At 42.6% G+C, this 17,396-nt stretch overlaps 1 long non-coding RNA gene across 2 annotated transcripts in view; it reads right to left on the bottom strand.

Moving 5' to 3' along the window:
* Positions 1-17,396, bottom strand: part of LOC147365154 (uncharacterized) — a 108,574-nt gene that overhangs the window by 19,580 nt on the left and 71,598 nt on the right. The gene's annotated exons all lie outside the window — the stretch shown is intronic.

The following is a 17,396-nucleotide window of genomic DNA, read 5'->3' on the forward strand; positions in this document are numbered from 1 at the left end:
CCGCTGGAGAAGCCACCATTCTGTAGCCCTCATGTGCTGGCAGATACCCTCCATGCAGCTGATGGGTACCCACGCAGTCTGGTGTGGGATGAGGTGAGAAGAAGCATTCCCCATGAGCAAAGGCCTAAGCCTGGACACAGTGAGACTAATCGAGTCCAGGAAGGGGTGCATAACTGGGTGTAGAATGTCTTGTGACCCTTCAGTTCCATTTAGAGCTGCACGTGCTAAACAAATCTTCACACATATGTATGAAAAAACATGTTCATGACAATATTTTTTGTAATAAAGAAAAGTTGGAAACATTTGTCCACCAATAGATGAATGTATGGGCTTCCCGGGTAGCTAGTGATAAAGAACCCACCTGCCACTGCAGGAGACATGAGATGAAGGTTCTATCCCTGGGTCAGGAAGATCCCCTAGAGAAGGGAATGGCAACCCGCTCCAGTATTCTTGCCTGGAGAATTCCATGGACAGAGGAATCTGGCTGGCTACCATAGGGTCGAAAAGAGTTGGACATGACTGAGTGACTAACATACACACACATGCAACAGGTCTAATAAACAAATTAACCAAATGGAAATTCTAGAACTAAAAAATCAATAAGTGAACTTAAAAAAAGCTGCTGAATGGTGATGATGGTCAACTGAAAATTCTATTTTTAGTTAAAAATATCCTTCAAGAATGAAGATGAAATGAAGACATTTTCAGATGAAGGAAAACCAAGAGAATTCACAACCAGGACATCTGCTCTGAGAGAGTCCCTTTAGAGAACTTCTCTGAAGGAAGTGCTTCCGAGAGAAGAGAAGTGATACAAGAAGGAATCTTGGAACATTAGGAATGAAGTGAGGGAACAGAAATGATAAATACTGAGTAAATGTAACAGAGTGTTCTTCGCTTCAGTTCAGTTCAGTCACTCAGTCGTGTCCGACTCTTTGCAACCCCATGAATCGCAACACGCCAGGCCTCCCTGTCCATCACCAACTCCTGGAGTTCACTCAGACTCACGTCCATCGAGTCAGTGATGCCATCCAGCCATCTCATCCTCTGTCGTCCCCTTCTCCTCCTGCCCCCAATCCCTCCCAGCATCAGAGTCTTTTCCAAGGAGTCAACTCTTCACATGAGGTGGCCAAAGTATTGGAGTTTCAGCTTTAGCATCAGTCTTTCCAAAGAACACCCAGGACTGATCTCCTTTAGAATGGACTGGTTGGATCTCCTTGCAGTCTAAGGGACCCTCAAGAGTCTTCTCCAACACCACAGTTCAAAACCAGCAATTCTTCAGTGTTCAGCTTTCTTCACAGTCCAACTCTCACATCTATACAAGACTACTGGAAAAACCATAGCCTTGACTAGATGGACCTTTGTTGGCAAAGTAATGTCTCTGCTTTTGAATATGCTATCTAGGTTGGTCATAACTTTCCTTCCAAGGAGTAAGCGTCTTTTAATTTCATGGCTGCAATCACCATCTGCAGTGATTTTGGAGCTCAAAAAAATAAAGTCTGACACTGTTTCCCCATCTATTTCCCATGAAGTGATGGGACCAGATGCCATGATCTTTGTTTTCGGAATGTTGAGCTTTAAGCCAACTTTTTCACTCTCCTCTTTCACTTTCATCAAGAGGCTTTTTAGTTCCTCTTCACTTTCTGCCATAAGGGTGGTGTCATCTGCATATCTGAGGTTATTGATATTTCTCCCTACAATCTTGATTCCAGCTTGTGTTTCTTCCAGCCCAGCGTTTCTCATGAGTTCTCTGCATATAAGCAGGGTGACAATACACAGCCTTGACGTACTCCTTTTCCTATTTGGAACCAGTCTGTTGTTCCACGTCCAGTTCTAACTGTTGCTTCCTGACCTGCATACAGGTTTCTCAGAGGCAGGTCAGATGGTCTGGTATTCCCATCTCTTTCAGAATTTTCCACTAAGTTCCTCAAAATATGTTTGATGGTCAAAAGCATAAATTATAGTCATACATAATGTATAAAGCATATATATTATCTGATAGGATTTTAAAGTATGTACAAATAATATATAAGATAGCTATAGCAAAAAGAAGGGAGGATAAGTGGTGCTATATACTGTGGTAACTTTTCTACATCCCAATTACGGTGGTAAAAGAATGATTCTAAGTAGAAAGTAAAAAGTGGTACATTTTATAATCCCCAGAGCAACCACTTAAAAAACTGTAAAAAGAGATGTAATGAAAATCACAATATATACATTGAAATGGAATATTTAAAAAATATTCAAATAACTCAAAAGAAGGCAGATGTGAGAAAACTAGTTTCTTCTACACACAGAACACTGACATAAAATGTGTACATTTTCAACACAAGTAATTTTCCAGTTCTCTATGTCTACCAAATGAGTATTCTATAATTTAATTTACTTTTACACTAAACTACCTCAAGTAAGTGCAGACCCACAGGTTAAGGCTCAGTCCCAAACTGCCTCCCACTTCAGTTGCCCATGGCAAGTCTGGGCTTCCCTTACTTCTGACCAGCCAGCTATAAATCAGGGGTTCCTACTACTCCCTCTTCAGTTTCAATAACTTTCTGCAATAACTCACAGAATTCAGAGAAGCCCTTACTTACTATTACTTTATTCTCAAAGGATACAATTCAGGAATAGTCAAAAGGAAGAGAAGCACAGGGCAAGGTGTGTGGGAGGAATGTGGAGCTTCTGAGCCCTCTTGGAGCACACCACCCTTCCAGTGACTCCACGTGGTCACTGACCTGGAAGGACTCTCTGAACCCCTTAGAGTTTTTAATGGAAATCACGTGGTGTAGGCATGAGTGATTAAATCATTGGACATTGGTGACTAAGTTGTGCTGCATGCTAAGTCGCTTCAGTCATGTCTGACTCTTTGCAACCCTATGGACTGTAGCCAGCCAGAATCTTCTGTCCCTGGGATTCTCTAGGCAAGAATACTGGAGTGGATTGCCATGTCCTCCTCCAGGAGATCTCCCCACCCAGGGATCGAACTTGCGTCACTTACGTCTCTTGCATTGGCAGGCGGGCTCTTTACCACTAGCGCCACCTGCATCAGATGGAGTTGAAAGTTTTAACCCTCTAGTTCTGTGATTGTTCCCCTAGCAATCATCCCCAGGCTCCCAGAATCACCTCATTAGCATAAAAACAGATTTATCATGATGGAGATTCGAAGAGTTTTAGGAGCTCTGTGCCAGGAACTGGGGAAGATGACCAACTATATATTTCTTATTATATCACAATGTCACAATAATAAAGGGAAAACAGGAGCAAAACACAGAGGGAACAATCAAAAACAAAATTTTTAAATGGTATCTTGCTGTTCAGTCGCTAAATTGTGTTCAACTTTGAGACCCTATGGACTATACCTAAACCCAAACCTGCCAATAATTACATTTAAAAGAATGAGCTATATCTCTATGCTCTAGTGTAGGAAAACTTCTAGGATGTATTGTTACGTAAAAAACAAGCTACAGAACAAAGCATTCATATAAACCAGTTATGCTTTTTTATATATTCCTGTATGTTCATGTACATTTGCCTTTCTAGCCCAACATATATGCACTAGAAAGATCTGGAAGTATATTCAAATTGAAAACAGTTCTTGAAAAGTCTCTGAGACTAGAAAGAAGAAACAGTGTCAATAACTTTTTTCTATATAATTTTTAATTTTTATGACAAGGTATTTATGTATTACTTTGTCATTAAAAATAAATGAATGGAATTATTTTAAAAGAACATATTGTTTCGCAGTGTGCTGATGATACCATCTGGGAATTAAACATTTATAGGTCCCCTGACTCAGGAGTGTAGCCAACTGTTTTCAGCAAAGTTTGTCTGGTGAAAGTATTAGTATTTCAGTCCTTTTCCTATCTATGCTATTTATCTCCCGCTCCCATTTTTCTTCCCTTTCCCAAATTTAAACCTTTAAGTATGGAGCCCTGAAACCCTAAGAGTTATGGATCCAATCTCCCTTTTATTCACCCACTCCAATATCATTCTACTCTTCTGGAATTTAACACTTCCAAAATTTTAGATATTCCTAAGAATGGCTTTCATATAAAATATATTAAGCACCTTTTCGTTATTATTTTTAAAGTAGCTTTAAGAGAAATGTTTTTCAAATTGTAGGGCTCAATTAGTAATGGGTCATAAAACTGATACAAGTGTCTCAATTCATATTTATTTTTTAAGAAATGAAATAGAAAATATCAGAGTACACTGAAGCTGGGTGTGGGTGAAATTTGTGAAAATTTTTTTGTGTGTTCGCATGTGTGTGTAGAGGGTTGTGATGGAAAATGTACTTTCCGTGGGTTGAGGTAAGGAAGAAAGAGTAGGAAGATAAAGATTTAAAAACACTGCTGTTGCGAAAACATCTAAAAGAAATGATGCAGTATGCCTTCTTTCCTTCTTATACTTACACACGTAGTAATGTGTAAGTACTTACCCATTAAACAAACACTTGTTTAATGACTAATCCACAGATTCTTATCTGTGTAGGCCTAGAAATGTGAAGTAACTGGAATTATAACAAATAATGCCATTCAGTCATTCATTCAATCAGTATTTATCTAGAATCTATTATGTGCTAGGCCTCAGTGAAAGAATCTTCAGGGATATCAGGAAAAAATAAAATTAACCACTTGAATGGAATAAAGAACAAAAATGAATAAGACATTTGCACAGGGATTTAAGCTGGTTTTGTAATACGCATAAAACACCATGAACTGATAGCTCCCTGAGAGGACAGGGAACAACCAGCCACGCACACCCAGACCCTCTGTCTCTGGTGGGGCAGGTGGAAGGCCAGAAAGGAGTTCAGGAGCAGAGCAGGCTGCCGTGGGGGTACCACAGTCCACCTCAGTGCAGAATCCCCTTGGTGGGGATGGGAACTTTCGGGGAACCAAAAAAATATTCTCCTCACCAGGAAAGGCTTGGCTCTTGCCTACAAAACTGACTCAAAGTGTGTTAATTATAAAGGGGCTGTAAACAGTGACGACTGTGATTACAACTTTTAAGTACCAAGATTTGGGTTTTTTTTTTTTTTTTCCTGTGCCAAGGGATCAAACCTGCATCCTCTGTATTGGAAGGCAGATTTTTAACCACTGGACCACCAGGGAAGACCCAAGAAGTTTTTTTATGACTTAAATTTTAATGGTCACTATACGGCACAGGATTGGTTGCAGTGACTCTAATTTTAATGTATCCGAAAGCATTGTTCTCCCACATTTTGATTGCTTCACCTAATGAACATACTAACATAAAATTTTATCTTCTGATAATTCGCAGTAGAGACAGTTTCAAACATTTCCTTGAAAGTCTTTGTTCATCTGCCCTTAGACTGGGGTGTGTGACTTGCTATCGTGGTTTTGATGGTATGTGTTCAATTACACATGTCAAGTTACTGATGCTGGTAATGGACTTACCTTTAATCCTGCTCCTTAAATCTGGGATGACAGCAATTATTTCCTGAAAACTTAGAAAGTCATCTGCTTTTGCAGTAAGAGCAAACAGGATTATGACCAGTTGTCCATTTGTTTTAAGGCTTTAGTACTTAAGTTGATGTTTCTTGGTAGTAGACATATACATTTTCTTTATGATAGAAGGATACGTTTCTTCTGTCTACTATTGATGTAATTTCTGTGACTATAATTTTAGACCAACCTAGACAGCATATTCAAAAGCAGAGACATTACTTTGCCAACAAAGGTTCATCTAGTCAAGACTATGGTTTTTCCTGCAGTCATGTATGGATGTGAGAGTTGGACTGTAAAGAAGGCTGAGCACCGAAGAATTGATGCTTTTGAACTGTGGTGTTGGAGAAGATTCTTGAGGGTCCCTTGGACTGCAACGAGATCCAACCAGTCGATTCTGAAGGAGATCAGCCCTGGGATTTCTTTGGAAGGAATGATGCTAAAGCTGAAACTCCAGTACTTTGGCCACCTGATGCAAATAGTTGACTCATTGGAAAGGACTCTGATGCTGGGAGGGATTGGGGCAGGAGGAGAAGGGGACGACAGAGGATGAGATGGCTGGATGGCATCACTGACTCGATGGACGTGAGTCTGAGTGAACTTCGGGAGTTGGTGATGGACAGGGAGGCCTGGCGTGCTGCGATTCATGGGGTCGAAAAGAGTTGGACATGACTGAGCGACTGATCTGACCTGATCTGATAATTTTAGAAGAGAAAAGACGAGTGGGGAAGTGAGAGGGAAAGGAAAGTGGGAGGGAAACTCACACCAGAGGTGACATTGGTAAGGATATGGATGGTCCATGCCACATCATGGTTGTTTTTCCATGATGGCCTGAGATGAACCAACGGAAAGTTGGCAAAATATGCCAATTTAGGGACTTCCCTGGTGGTCCAGTTGCTAAGACCCCACTCTCCCAAAGCAGGGGGCCCAAGTTCCATCCCTGATCAGGGAACTTGACCCCACATGCTGTAACTAAGTGTTTGCATGCTGCAACTGAGACTCGGCATGGCCAAATAAATAAATAAATAAAAATTAAAAAAAATTTTAAATGCCAATTTATAGCTGAGTTGAAAGGCATAGAAAACAGATATCCTTGGAGTGAGTGTAAGCAGTGGACATTGCGGTATCTGAGCAAAAGAGCCTCGACATTACCCTCAGCTTGACTGGAGTTTAGGCAGTCTTCTTCCTGACTCCAAGCCCTCACCTCCCTTTTCTTAGATTGTTTCCTTTTCAGAAAATTGTAAATTCTCTGCCCCTTTGAAATGTAAATCTTTTTTGAAAGCATCTTGCCAGTTTTACAACCCAGGGATAACTTTCTCTAGGACCAGGGAGCCATTCCTTTAAAATATAAACATCAAGGGAGACAGCACCCCTATTTCCCAGTTTCTGTGGGAGCCTAATTTTGATGGGTGCCTTGCTCCAAGTTGTAAAACTACCTGCTGTCATGAAGAGGCAATGAAGCTTATTTTCCTTTTGGGTAAGGCCAGTTAACAAACCCAGATGGCCTAGAACACTCCCACCCCAGCTCTTAAGAACTCTCCTGCCCTCCAGACTGAGCTGTGGACTCCAGCCTCTGTTGCAATGAAAGTGAAAATCGCTCAGTCATGTCCAACTGTTTGGGACCCCGTGGACTATACAGTCCATGGAATTCTCCAGGCCAGAATACTGGAGTGGGTAGCCTAGCTGTTCCCGTCTCCAGGGGATCTTCCCAACCCAGAGATCAAACCCAGGTCTCCCGCATTGCAGGCAGATTCTTTACCAGCTGAGCCACAAGGGAAGCATAAGAATACTGGAGTGGGTAGCCTATCCCTTCTCCAGCGGATCAGACTGGGGTCTCCTGCATTGCTCTGTTGCAATAACCTTGAACAAAATCTTCTTTGTCCATTTAACTTTGTCGAGGAAATTTTTCCTTTGACACAGTCAGGGGCTAGCCTGGGGGGAAAAAAATAAACTAACTGTAAGTCAGAAAGCTGGACCAAGTTTCTCTCTCTGCTCCGAATTCTAGGAAATGTGGGCAAAGACCTTTACTCTCCTGAGCTTGGTATCTTTAAAATTTAGAGATTTGAAAGATGAACTCCAAGATTTCTTCTGCATCAGGGTTTTACGACGGCGGATGTGCTTGCTGACACTAGGGAAAAGTATAAATGCTTAAAGAAACGCTTAGGGATTTAAATGCAGGTAGTTGTCATGTCACATAAAAAACATTAATGACTAACAGGACCAGGCACTGTTGCACTGCTCTTACCTGGCCCTTACAATGAGCTCTTCAGGAAGCACAAATATGACCCCAGGTAGAAAACCCTTGTGTCTAGAGGAATAACAGACCCCCCAAGATGCTACCCTCCTCAACTCCCCAGAGACGTGTTTCCAGGCACCTTAGAGACCACTCTAAATCTTCTTTCTCTAATATTTTTCCTTCTATTATCTTTTAATTTTTCTTCTTTAAAAAAAATAATTTATTTATTTTAATTGGAGGCTAATTACTTTACAATATTTTAGTGGTTTTTGCCATACATTGACATGAATCAGCCATGGGTGTACGTGTGTCCCCCATCCTGAACCCCCCTCCCACCACCCTCCCCTAATTTTTTTTTTCTTTTAGTTATCATAAACACCGGTCTGTCCTATCATGGGTCAGACACCAAGCCAGCTGGTGGAAATTTAGAACCAGAAGTGTCAGAGTAAGGACAGGAACCCAGATAACCAATTAAGGGGTAGTGATGATTATTCCATACTACCTAACTCACTCTGCACTTTTATTGCCTAAGCCTATCACCTTCCACTCATTCTCCCCAAACAGGAATGCTATTTATATTGTTTATTGGCCAACCAACTCATCTTAAGTGAAGCAGTGCAATCTCAGAGTTCCAGCAAATGAAAGGGTACAAGATAAGAGGCAATAAGAACTGACCCTATTTGTCCTGTTCCCTCAGGAGTGGCTATTGTAGTACATACAGCAAGGACCTCTGGTCACAGCGCTGAAGGAATTATCCATACTTATCCATTATATCTACTACTGCGGGCAGAAATCCCTTAGAAGAAATGGAGAAGCTGTCATGGTCAACAAAAGAGCCCGAAATGCAGTACTTGGATGCAATCTCAAAAACAACAGAATGATCTCTGTTCATTTCCAAGGCAAACCATTCAATATCACGGTGATGCAAGCCTATGCCCCAACCAGTAATGCTGAAGAAGCTGAAGTTGAACGGTTCTATGAAGACCTACAAGACCTTTTAGAACTAACACCCAAAAAAGATGTCCTTTTCATTATAGGGGACTGGAATGCAAAAGTAGGAAGTCAAGAAACACCTGGAGTAACAGGCAAATTTAGCCTTGTAGTAGGAAATGAAGCAGGGCAAAGGCTAATAGAGTTTTGCCAAAAGAACGCACTGGTCATAGCAAACACCCTCTTCCAACAACACAAGAGATGACTCTACACGTGGACATCACCAAATGGTCAACAGCGAAATCAGATTGATTATATTCTTTGCAGCCAAAGATGGAGAAGCTCTATACAGTCAGCAAAAACAAGACCAGGAGCCAACTGTGGCTCAGATCATGAACTCCTTATTGCCAAATTCAGACTTAAATTGAAGAAAGTAGGGAAAACCACTAGACCATTCAGATATGACCTAAATCAAATCCCTTATGATTATACAGTGGAAGTGAGAAATAGATTTAAGGGCCTAGATCTGATAGATAGAGTGCCTGATGAACTAAGGACGGAGGTTCATGACATTGTACAGGAGACAGGGATCAAGACCACCCCCATGGAAAAGAAATGCAAAAAAGCAAAATGGCTGTCTGGGGAGGCCTTACAAATAGCTGTGAAAATAAGAGAAGCAAAAAGCAAAGGAGAAAAGGAAACATATAATCATCTGAATGCAGAGTTCCAAAGAAGAGCAAGAAGAGATAAGAAAGCCTTCTTCAGCGATCAATGCAAAGAAATAGAGGAAAACAACAGAATGGGAAAGACTAGAGATCTCTTCAAGAAAATTAGAGATACCAAGGGACTATTTCATGCAAAGATGGGCTCGATAAAGGACAGAAATGGTATGGACCTAACAGAAGCAGAAGGTATTAAGAAGAGATGGCAAGAATACACAGAAGAATGGTACAAAAAAGATCTTCATGACCCAGATAATCACGATGGTGTGATCACTGACCTACAGCCAGACATCCTGAAATGTGAAGTCAAGTGGGCCTTAGAAAGCATCACTATGAACAAAGCTAGTGGAGGTGATAGAATTCCAGTTGAGCTATTCCAAATCCTGAAAGATGATGCTGTGAAAGTGCTGCACTCAATATGCCAGCAAATTTGGAAAACTCAGCAGTGGCCACAGGACTGGAAAAGGTCAGTTTTCATTCCAGTCCCAAAGAAAGGCAATGCCAAAGAATGCTCAAACTACTGCACAATTGCACTCATCTCACACGCTAGTAAAGTAATGCTCAAAGTTCTCCAAGCCAGGCTTCAGCAACATGTGAACTGAGAACTTCCAGATGTTCCAGCTGGTTTTAGAAAAGGCAGAGGAACCAGAGATCAAATTGCCAACTGGATCATCAAAAAAGCAAGAGAGTTCCAGAAAAACATCTATTTCTGCTTTATTGATTATGCCAAAGCCTTTGTGCATCACAATAAACTGTGGAAAATTCTTCAAGAGATGGGAATACCAGACCACCTGACCTGCCTCTTGAGAAACCTATATGCAGGTCAGGAAGCAACAGTTAGAACTGGACATGGAACAACAGACTGGTTCCAAATAGGAAAAGGAGTATGTCAAGGCTGTATATTGTCACCCTGCTCATTTAACTTACATGCAGAGTACATCATGAGAAACGCTGGGCTGGAAGAAACACAAGCTGGAATCAAGATTGCCAGGAGAAATATCAATAACCTCAGATATGCAGATGACACCACCCTTATGGCAGAAAGTGAAGAGGAACTAAAAAGCCTCTTGATGAAAGTGAAAGAGGAGAATGAAAAAGCTGGCTTAAAGCTCAACATTCAGAAAACGAAGATCATGGCATCTGGTCCCATCACTTCATGGGAAATAGATGGGGAAACAGTGGAAACAGTGTCAGACTTTGTTTTTTGGGGCTCCAAAATCACTGCAGATGGTGATTGCAGCCATGAAATTAAAAGACGCTTACTTCTTGGAAGGAAAGTTATGACCAACCTAGATAGCATATTCAAAAGCAGAGACATTACTTTGCCAACAAAGGTCCATCTAGTCAAGGCTATGGTTTTTCCAGTGGTCATGTATGGATGTGATAGTTGGACTGTGAAGAAAGCTGAGCACTGAAGAATTGCTGGTTTTGAACTATGGTGTTGGAGAAGACTCATGAGAGTCCCTTGGACTGCAAGGAGATCTAACCACTCCATTCTAAAGGAGATCAGTACTGGGTGTTCATTGGAAGGACTGATGCTGAAGCTGAAACTCCAATACTTTGGCTGCCTCATGCGAAGAGTTGACTCATTGGAAAAGACTCTGATGCTGGGAGGGATTGAGGGCAGGAGGAGAAGGGAACTACAGAGGATGAGATGGCTGGATGGCATCACCGACTTAATGGACATGAATTTGAGTGAACTCCGGGAGTTGGTGATGGACAGGGAGGCCTGGCGTGCTGTGATTCATGAGGTTGCAAGGATTCGGACATAACTGAGCGACTGAACTGACTGATCCATACTTATGCTAGTACTAATATACACAAATAAGAGGAGTGGGAGTTGCCCCCAGCCAACACTGTGACCACCATCACAAGGAGGGTGGGTGTACAGCAATGTTCTATCAGTTAGGACTCTCTTGCTAAAGGAGAAGCCCTTCTGTATTCCAAGGAGAAAAGAGTTAGAAGCTTATGCAATGATTTGAAGAGTTGGAGAAACGGTATAGAAACTGTGGCTGGTTCATGAAATCAGGAATGGGTAGGTCCTAGCAAAACTGCTGACAACAGTCCCAGCTGTCTGCAGCACCAAAGCAGTTGATTCTCAGGAGGGGGCCGGAAGCCAGAGTAAATCGTATGTCTATCATACATCCAAGGCGTCTGCTGACAGCTGCCAACAGAGACACTAACTTTTCTGCCTTCCAAATGTCCTGTGAGCGCCTTTAATTGGCAGTCTCTAACCCAATACAGAAATGTGATGCTGGGAACTGGAGCTCCAGACCTCCCTGCAGTGCAGACTATGGAGAAAGTGGTGAGGATGACATCAAATTGACAAAGATGGTCTGGTACGAGCAAATTAAGCCAAACACCCTCATCAAGGGTGGAAGGCATGCAGATGCCATCCAAGCCTGTGACTCCTCCTGTATTAGCACAGAACCTCATGGACACTCCTGGCAGAAATCCCTAGGGCAAATGAAGCCTGGGCAGACATAGTGGCTTAATAATTCAGCCATCTTCCCTTTCTTTCTCAAATGTCAAGCTGCCTGGAAGTCTCAGATATGGATCTGACACACATATCTCCCAGGCGACACAGGCTATCTTTGCTCAGCCTAGCAGTGCCCTCAAGCATAATGAGACTCTTCAAAGCCCATGCCCAAGAGAGTAAGGCCCAAGAAGAGGAAGGAGTTTTCTCCTACCCTGTCTCAGTCCTCCCTAGGGCATCCCTTTGTAGGGTCCAGAGCCTCCCTGATAACTGACATGAATACCCAAGGCCACATGCTTTCAATGACACCAGGAGGGTACGGTCTGAACATATGGCCCCTCAGGACAGGGCAAAAAAAGTGTGCACTGTGCAAAAAATGACCATTCACTGTAGAAGACATGTATACACAGTAGAAGGGGGGTCATTTTGTTACCCTCTCAGATGTCTAATGGGAGAGATGACAGTATCATAAGTACAGGAGGGAAAGGAGATTTAGAGGAGGAAGGAGTGAAAAGGGAGCCCTCTTACACTGGTGGTGGGAATGTAAATTGGTGTAGCCACTATGAAAAACTGTTTGGAGCTTCCTTAAAAAACTAAAAATAGAACTACCACATGATCCAGCAATCCTACTCTTGGGCACATACTCAGACAAAACTGTAACTCAAAAAGATACATGCACGTCTATGTTCATAGCATCACTGTTTACAATAGCCAAGACATGGAAACAAATGTCCCTCGGCAGATGAATGCATAAACTATATATACATATACACTCATGTGTTCACTCACTAAAGTCATGTCTGACCCTGTGACTCCCTGGACTGTAGCCCATCAGGCTCCTCTGTCCCTGAGATTTCCCAAGCAGGAATACTGGAGTAGTTGCATTTCTTCCTCCGGGAGATCTTCCTGACCCAGGGATCAAACCCACATTTCCTGCATTGGCAGGCAGATTCTTTACCACTGAGCCACCTGGGAAGCCTTATATATAATATAGTAAATATATAAAGAATATATATAATGGAATATTACTCGGCCATCAAAAAGAATTAAATAATGCCCTTTACAGCAACATGAATAAACGTAGAGATTATCATACTAAATGAAGTAGGTCAGGAAGAGAAAGACAAATACGATATGATATCACTTACATGTGGAATCTAAAAGATGATACATATCAACACATCTACAAAACAAAAACAGTCTCACAGATATAGAGAACAGACTGTGGTTGCCAAGGGGGAGAGAGGACGGGAGAGGGAAGGAGTGGGAGTTTGGGATTCGCAGAGGCAAACTATTATATAGAGGGTGGATAAACGACAAGGTCTTACTGTATAGCACAGGGAACGGTAATCAATAGCCTGAGATAAATCAGAGTGGAAAAGAACATACATGTGTAACTGTCAGTTTGCTGTACAGAAGAAATTAATAAAACATTGTAAATCAACTATGGAAAATGGTAAGGAGCTTCTTTTAAAAACAAACAAACAAACCAAAAAGAACTACCATATGATCCAGCAATTCTACTCCTGGATGTATACCAGAGACAAAACTAAAATCAATAAAATTTTTTTAAAAATAGAGGAGGAAGGTGATTTCAGTTGGACATACTGAGTTTAAGCTGTCTGCAGGACAGCCTGGAGAGGAAACCAAAGGCCCTGGAAGCAGGATTCTGTGTATTCTCTTGCAGTGAACACACAACGAAATCGCCCCAGCCCTTCCAGAGGCACTGTTGTTCTTCCAGACCTTTCACACCCCCAGGGAGCCCCTGCAGACCCATCTCCTCCGCACCAGGATCTTCCCTCAGTTCTTCTGTCATATCAACCATTACTGTTAACAAATGCACAGCCCATGTTCTAGCTCTGGGATACTGACTGTGGTAACTTGATCATCCAAGAGCTGTCACTTGATAAATATTTGTTGAGTGGAATTGAATCAAACTGATGGGAAAGGCTAAAATTGTTTCAATTATTTTACCTGAAGCTGTTTCCAAATCAGATTGGAGGAGAAATCAGTCAGGGCCAGACTGAGCCAAAAGCAAGAAGAGACCATTTATATCTAGAGTCCTGGCCCCATACCCTTAAAATTCTTTTTGGTACTGCTACATCCAAATCCACCAGCTAACAAATGCTAATCCCCCAGCTGTGAAGAATCCAGGTGACACGAGGGCACTGTGGTCAACCAGAGTTGGCATTCTGGTTTAGAAGGAAGCAACTCACTTCTTCCCCTCCCCCTGCCATACCCTCTGGCCTGGCTGTGCTTTCCCCATGGCAGAGACAAAATGTGGTGAGTTACCTTGGCCCTCTACTTTCCTTTGAATCCGGCCAGAAGGCTATACCTGTGATGCTGGCCATATACACCCAACAGAGAAGATCCTGGCTAGTCCTTGTTTCCAATGAAGGAAGGCAAAGCTCTGAGACCTGAGCTAGACTGACCCTGGCTGGGCTGAGCTCCTCCTGGAGCTGGCCTGGCTTTTGGGGGTGCAGAAGCACTGACCATCTGGTCCCTGCCTCTTCTGGGGAGCTGAAACTCACAGGACAGAACTGAGCAGCACAGAACCTGAAAGCTGCAACTATATATTATGTTAAGGGTCCAACCCCACTCCATCACCAATTAGAGTGCTGCGTCTCAGTGGGTTCCTTAGAAATCAGAATTCAAGGCAAAGTTTAGAAGCTGTAACACTTTGTCATGGGTCCAGACTTCAAAACGAAAGGACAAAGGGCAGTGAGTGGAGGAAGGAGGGCAAGCAGATTCAAAGAGGCCTGCCACAGAGCTGTCCACAGCCTCACCAGAAACACACCAGCTGCTCAGTCATGCACAGTGTCTGGGAGAGGCTTCAGAGAATCACAACGCCTCACAAGAACCTGGTAGGGACTGAAAGAGCAGGAACCTTCTCTGTTAGCTCCTTCCTCTCTCCTCTCACGCCCGTGGAGAGTGAGCTCTCCTATACTTCCTGCTTTGTTATCCACTGCTGGGGAAGCCTCAGGTCTAACAAAGTCAGGCTGCTTTTCTAGAATCCTTGTGGCCAAAGAATATGGGAGAGAGAGCAACACAGACTTCTCTTTATCTTTACCATATATATTTTTTAAACTGGCATCATCCAAAAAAAGAGAGAGTTTGTCCAGTTTGGGAGTTTAGTTGTGACGGCTTAAGAGTCTTGGCCAGTGTCTAAAATCGCTGCAGTATTTCTCAAGAACTTCAAATCAGTTTTCAGAAACAAGAGAATATTAAAGAATTTATTACTTTTAAAACAGATATTTTAAAATAATATGCATTCAATTTTTTTTAGTGCACAAAAGAAGTCTAAATAAGACAACCACAAAGGCTAGTGAATTCGTCACTTTTTTCTCAGCTCCCTCCCCCACTTTTTAAAAACTTTTTATTTTGTATTGGGGTATATTCGATAAACAATATTTGTGATAGTTTCAGGTGAATAGCAAATGGATTTAGCCCCATATATACATGTATCTATTCTCCCCCAAACTCCCCTCCCCTCCAGGCTGTCATATTCAGCTCCCCTACTCAACTGTGGAGTTGGAGAAGACTCTTGAGAGTCCCTTGGACTGCAAGGAGATCCAATCAGTCCATCCTAAAGGAGATCAGTCCTGGGTGTTCATTGGAAGGACTGATGCTGAAGCTGAAATTCTAATACTTTGGCTACCTGATGCAAAGAGCTGACTCATTTGAAAAGACTCTGATGCTGGGAGGGATTGGGGGGCAGGAGGAGAAGGGGACAATGGAGGATGAGATGGTTGGATGGCATCACCGACACAGTGGACGTGGGTTTGGGTGGACTCTGGGAGTTGGTGATGGACAGGGAGGCCTGGCGTGCTGTAGTCCATGGGGTTGCAGAGTCGGACACGACTGGGCAACTGAACTGAACTGAACTCTACTCTTTCCATTGCTGCAGCAACAAACTTCACGCAGATATAAACTTCCTCAGTGCACTGTGTTTCTCTTGCTCTCTTCCCAGTGTGTCTGTAATGCAGGGCCATGGGACTCATGGGTGGTCTGAAAATGTAAGGGAGTTAACAAACCCTGGGACAACCCCTGACCAATGGGGGAGGGAGTTGGTGGACAACTGATCCCCCTCCCGACCTTTGAGTGGAGAATCCAAGGTGCACTCTATAGGGCTTCTCAGAGGATGCCAGTGGCTTGAGTCCCAGTCTCCAACAGTGGTGAAAACTGGAAAACACACCTTTGCATTGGCTTTCCCTTCCTCTCTGGTTTACTTTCCCCACTACCTCCTTCCTTCTCCTGAGAGTATCCTCCAAAAATTGTCTACATGCAACCCTGTGTTGGGCTTTTACTTTTGGGGGGAATTGGAGCAGGTAGGCTAGAAGAGTTGGTACCAGAAATAATTGAAAGGAGACCCTAGAGTAGGATCCTAGATCTGAATCACTCTGTGCTCAAATGCAAGTCAGGAAGCTTCCTTGCCTGACAACATGAAGCAGGTATGACCCCTGTTGTGCCATAGAATCCCAAGATTCCGAAGATGGAGATGCAGTGCAGGGTAATCAAGTGTTGGGATACAAGGTTGCTAAGGCACTTGAACAATATGAGGGCAGTGATGATTTTAAGGACTGAGAGTTTGCTGGCTTATTAACTACTTTATAAGCCTTAAAGAAAGAAAGTAACAAGCCCAGCTTAGTCGTAAGTAACAAAAGTCACTCTGTGAGTTCAAGAAAGATCCAGCCATTTTATTATTTAGATTAACTGCCTGAACTCTGTAAAATGTGGAGTTTGAAATCTCTGCCCTGGAGTCTCCCTGGGGGCCATGCTTCTCCCATCCAAGAGGCAAAGACTGCCTTTTTTTTTTTTTTCCACTTACAGTCAGCATCATAGACTGAGGGAATGGGACAAAACAAGGATATTAGTCATGACCTTTCACTTCATTTTGCAGATGAGGAAACTGATGAGTAGGAAGTCATAGAACATAGTCAAGGTTACACACGGGGTGGTAGCAAAACCAGGAGACAGTTTAACCCTTCGTTGTCTGAGTGCATAGCATTTTCCTTAGTGCACCCATCACATTTTGGAGGCCAGGGAAGGAGGGGAAGTAAGGAAAACTTCCTCACTTTTCCCTTTAGCAGTTATATTGACTTGACACCTGCTGTGCCCCAATACAAAACTATCTCTCTTGACAAATTTGGTGTCTATAAACTACCAATGTATGGCCCACTATTGGGTAATCAAGCAATTATTTTTTTAATGTAACCCAGGGACCACACTTCCCTTAGTATCCCTGAATCCCTATCCTGCTTACTCATAGAGAACTCCATTTTTTTTTACCAAGATTTCTTGATGTTTCTGTTTATCCCCAAGATAAGCTTGCTGCTTAAAGATGCAACAATTCCATCCAAACTGTCCCTGCCTCTTCTGCCCCCTTGCCTTGGTCAGGACAGCTACTTATTTCTACCACAAGACAGTCTTTTCATCTCATCACTAGATCTCCACACATGCAGAAAAATTTCCCCTCAAACCACTTTCTTTCAAGTCTGGACACAGATATATTCCTATATTTCCCAGGCATAGAATTTCACAAAATTTTGCTTCAGCCTTATATAATAATAGGA

The sequence above is a fragment of the Bos grunniens genome, chromosome 10 (assembly GCF_055505025.1).
Source record: "Bos grunniens cultivar Pamir isolate PY7600 chromosome 10, Bosgru_T2T1.0, whole genome shotgun sequence".
NCBI lineage: Eukaryota > Metazoa > Chordata > Mammalia > Artiodactyla > Bovidae > Bos > Bos grunniens.